The sequence below is a fragment of the Triticum dicoccoides genome, chromosome 7A, assembly GCF_002162155.2.
Source record: "Triticum dicoccoides isolate Atlit2015 ecotype Zavitan chromosome 7A, WEW_v2.0, whole genome shotgun sequence".
NCBI lineage: Eukaryota > Viridiplantae > Streptophyta > Magnoliopsida > Poales > Poaceae > Triticum > Triticum dicoccoides.
Genome location: NC_041392.1, coordinates 305,055,269 through 305,060,649, shown reverse-complemented (window position 1 = coordinate 305,060,649; position 5,381 = coordinate 305,055,269).

The following is a 5,381-nucleotide window of genomic DNA, read 5'->3' as shown; positions in this document are numbered from 1 at the left end:
ATCTCCTAGCTAAAGTTCATCAACTAATGCCCTCGGTTGCAGCTCGTTGCATGCTGCTCCGCGTACTAGCTGCGAGCGATTTTGAGTGCCTGCATGCAGCAGGCCATAATTAAGGCAGCTAACTGATGCGAAAAAAGATGCGCTTTAATTGTTGCGGACCTTTTAAATCCGTGGAATCATTATTGACAAGGAGGGAGATGATTCGAGTGCACTCGTTTCACCGTCATGTCGGCGTGCGACCCAGCACAGACGGGACGGGACGGTACAGTCAGAATTTCAGTTTCTCTAGTTTTCCATGGCGAGCTGGCGCGCTAAGCCATGATTTCTTGATTATGCATTGAATTCCGATGACTGTCGCGCTACCTTCCGCCTATAAGTACTGTTTCCCGGCCTTCTATGGTGGCACTGTGACCCAACTCGCCCTATCCTCATAAGCCCCCACCGGCCCGACGTCGCTCGCCACTTATCCTCACTCTCGCCACGTCCGCCATGCCCCCGCCCGTCTGCGATAGGTGAGGCCGGAGGCGGTCACCGCTGGAACTAGTATTCGGTTTTTCACCGGAAGGCAGACGGAGGGAGGAGGCATTCTATCGGTCTTTAGATGGAAATGCGGAGATCGAGGACTTGTTGGAGCGTGATCACCTGGCGGAGGAGCAGGAGTTGTTGGAGCGCGACCGTTCACGGAGGAGCAGCGTATCGCCGATTTGTGCCGCATGCAGGACATGGAGGAGCAGCGCACCGACGCTCTGAGTCGCGAGCAGAGCACCCGCACCTGGGCCGACTATGTGGAGGCCGCGCCTGACAAATAGCCCTGGAGGCTGTCGGGCATGCACACGTTCGCGACACCGATTTTTTACTACCAGCTCGTCAAGTGGGTTTCCCGCTTAGAAGCCGAAGCTTTGGTGGACCACGCCGGCATGGAAAGGGCCAACGCGCGCGAGCAACGCGCCCTATCGCACCTCTGGCAAGTCCGAGGCGAGGCAGAGGACACCGGTGCTGGCGTTTAGCGTGTACCACAGATGGCGGCCGGCATCGTCTAGTTAGCTAAGAGTAAGTTAGTACTTGTACGCTACTAGATTATTGGTGGGAGTAGATAGTTAACTTGGCTATGATGGTTGTCAATGTGGAAGTTCAGTACTCTATATGTGGATCAGACCTGTTACTTTGCTCTGAATGTTGAACTTTCCATTTGAACGTATGGAATCGGCTGTTATTTTTTTAATGGGTTGTATTTGTCCTCCACGGGTTTAGAGGCTGACTTGTGGGCCTACCAAGTTGATGCGTACACAATCAGGAGATGATTGTACGTGGAGAGGATGATAGCAGGGACCCGCCAAGGTCATGGCAGTACGCAAGCAAGTGCCTCCTTATTTCAATCCAATAAAAAATGGCTCCTCCTAATGGATTTCTAACATCTGGGTCCCATGCCATTGTCAACGTAGTCAATAAACGAGAGAGTTGCACAACGAGCGGCTGACACCAGGGACCCAGCAGCTCGCCCAGTTATTTTTGTTTTGTGATAATTTGATAAATGCCACTCCAAATCTGGTGTTTCTGAGGAATGCCACTGCAATTTCCAAACTTTGAAAAATGCCATTTCATGCCATTTCCAGTGGCATTTTTCGAAGTATGGAGTGGCGTTTTTCAAAGTTTGGAAATTGCAGTGGCGTTTTCCAAAGTTTGCAAAAATTGCAGTGGCATTTTTCAAAGTTTGGAAATTGCAGTGGCATTTTTATGAATCGCCATATTTGTTGTGGCATTTATTTAATTTGTTTTTGAGACGAAAGCAGGGTGTCAACTGGGCTATGCGGGGCACTCTGGCCTGTCTAGACACCCTTCTCTTTTATGTTTTCCACAGACCAGCCCAATAGTTCTTTTTCTTTCTGAAAATGGCTAGCCCAGTTTTTTGTGATTTGCCAAGTAAGTCGCTTTGTTAGGCTTGTTGGGCTACAAATCTTTCAAGACGAGGAGAGCTTCATTCGGCTGGACGAGAAAATGGCCTATCAGTAATGAGAAATGGGATGTACATTTTTAAAACACATCAAACCGACAATTACTTTCAAATTTCTTTTTTTTTTCATTTCAAGATTTTAAATTGCATTAATTTTTATGTGTGGACAATTTGTTGGATTTTATATTGATATACATTTATTTTTAAAATCACTTTGAATGTGACTCAAAATTTCGGGATTAAACACAGTTCGAACCGCACCGAAATATGCAACATTTCGTATAATTTTTTAACCGTGGCCATAATATGGGCTGTAATGCTAACAAAAATAATATGGGCTCCAAAAAAACCTTAAGAATTAACAAATGGGCAGTAAATTATTAGAAATAATGGTAGATGGGCTCTATGCTGTTTTCCACAGATTTGAGGCTTTCCTATAAAAAGGTTGACGCACAAGCAGTGACTGTTGGATGTCCATCCAATGGGCGTCGTGCTTCTTCAATCTCTGCTCTTCCTGCTCCAGCCGCTCAAACAAGCACCGGCGAGACTGCCTGCTCCCTCCTCCCCGTGGCCGGCTGTGCTGCCGCACAGGCCTCACTGCCCCATCATACTCCCATCGCCGGCCTAGCCATCCCTCTACTCACCCACACCTGCTGTTATTCTCTGGCGACGGCAGACGAACCAGTAAACCCTCATACAGTCGTACTCCCCTCCATGTAGGAAACAACTGCCGAGTCTTCCCTGCCTCTGTGTCGTTCCCTTCCTAGGCCTCATCGTCATCCACCGCCCTGGTGCTCTCGGCGCTGCCTGGTCAACGTGGTCAACGACCGACATGCATCTGAAGTGGACTGTACATGGAGAGGCTGACAGCTGGGTCCACGGCCGCACGCAAGGAAATGCCTCCTTATTACGCGCAAAATAATGATTCCTCCACCTAACATCTAGGACCCACCGAAAGGGCCTCTGTATTTCGTGAAAAAAACGTTACTGCCGCTGACAGCTCGGACCCACCTGCTATATCTTCGCACGCAAAGAAGTGCGTCCTTATTACGCACAAAAAAATGAATACTCCCCCTACTAGCTGGGACCCCATATAGTGGCAGGCTAACTTGTGGGCCTACTAAGTTGACGGGGACGGAGGGCTTTGTCAACTTAGTGAATATGCACGATTCTAGCTCAAGTGACCGTACGATGTCCATCCAACGGCCGTAGTGCTTCTTCAACCTCTAGTCCTCTTGCTCCAGCCGCCCAAACCAGCACCGGCCGTGCCTCGTGCTCTTGCCTCCCGTGGCCGGCTGTGATGGGGCAGAGGCCTCACCACCCCCTACCACTCCCACCGCTGGCAGGCCATCCCTGTACTCACCCACACCCCCTGTTATTATGCGGTGACGGCAGCCTCACACCACAGCGAACCAGTGAACCCTCATACTCCTCTACGCGTGGGCATCCACTGCCGCATCTTCCCCGGCTCCACGTCCTCCCCTTCCTAGGCCTCGTCGTCGTCCACCGCCCTGGTGCTCTCGGCGCGACGTGGTCAACATGGTCAAGGAACGACTTCCATCGGAAGAGTGCTGTACGTGGACAGGCTGACAGCTGGGTCCACGGCAGCCGCAAGGAAGTGCCTCCTTATTACGCAGAAAATAATTATTCCTCCACCTGACAGCAGGGACCCACTGGAGGGACCACCGTATTTGGCAAAAAAACGTTTCCCCACTGACTGCTAGGACCCACCGGACGGGCCACCATATTTTGCGAAAAAACGTTCCCCCCGCTGTTAGCTCGGACCCACCGGAAGTGTCGCCTTATTACGCACAAAAAATGAATACTCCCCCTGCTAGTTGGGACCCACCTTGGTGGGTGGCTAACTTGTGGACCTACTAAGTTGACGGGGAGGAGTGCTTTGTCAACTTAGTCAATATGAACGATTCTAGCTCCAGTGACCGTACGATGTCCATCCAACGGCCGTTGTGCTTCTTCAACCTCTGGTCTTCTCGCTCCAGCCGCCCAAAGCAGTGCCGGTCGCGCCGCATGCTCCTGCCTCCCGTGGCCGGCTGTGCTGCCGCAGAGGCCTCACCACCCCTACTATTCCCACCGCTGGCCAGGCCCTGCGGCGACGACAGGCTCACACCGCAGCCGAACCAGTGACCCTCGTACTCCTCTCCGCACGGGCTTCCACTGCCGCATCTTCCCCGGCTCCGTGTCGTCCCCTTCCTAGGCCTCGCCGTCGTCCATCGCCGTGGTGCTCTCGGCGCGACGTGGTTAGCGTGGTCAAGGAACGGCTTCCATCGGACGTGGACTGTACGTGGAGAGGCTGAGAGCTGGGCCCATGGCCGCAGCAAGGAAGTGCCTCCTTATTACGCGCAAAATAATTATTACTCCACCTGACAGCGGGGACCCACCGGACGGGCCACCGTATTTCCCAAAAAAAAGTTTCCCCCTGACTGCTGGGACCCACCAGCTACATCTTCGCACGCAAGGAAGTGCGTCCGGGCAAAAAAATTGATTCGCCCCCTGATTGTTGGGACCCACCAACTACATCTTCGCACGCAAGGAAGTGCCCAACAGTAGGGACCCACATGGTCGAAGCGTACGTAGCGTTGTCATTCTGGTCGCGAACGTGTACGTACATACTGGTCGATGTAGAGGCGCGCATGTGTCGTAGTAGAGGCACGGATGTAGCATGTACACATACATACAGCGGCCAGTGTGCAAGAAAGAAAATACGGCCACGAACGTATATACGGGCAGGGTCTCGAACGCCTCCTCGCACATACGTACGGCCAGGGCTCGTGTACATGGCTGGGTCAGAACGGAGAAACATCATCGTCGTCGTGTTCATGGGGAGTCAACCGGCTGGGTGGGAATAGAATGCGTCGTCGTGTTCATCGGGAGGGCCTGGACGGAACAGCCGATGGAAACGAGGCCTGGCATACCATAGAACGGAGGATACGGCCTTGTGTTTGACCGACCACGTTCGAAACGGGATCCTGTTCACCGGGAGGGGTCTGGCGTACCGCAAAACGGAGGAAACGGACCTCCTATGGTCGAAACGGGGGTCCTGTTGATCGGGAGGGGTGTGGCATACCGCAAAACGGAGGAAACGGACTTGTGTTGGAGCACTACGGTCGAAACGGGGGTCCTGTTCATCGGGAGGGGTGTGGCGTACCGCAAAACGGGACTCCACGGGATACTGTTCATCTCCACCGTCGAGCCCCTCCAGCCTCCACGGGCTACTGTTCATCCATCATCGACCTCCTCCAGCCTCCACCTGCGACTATTCATCCACAGGCTCCTATTCATCCAGCCTCCACCGCGCGCTACTCCACCGACTACTGTTCAACCAGCCCTCTCCACGGTCTCCTGTTCAACCACCCCTCCACGGGCTACTGTTCATCCAGCCCTCCATCGTCTACTGTTCATCATGCCCTCG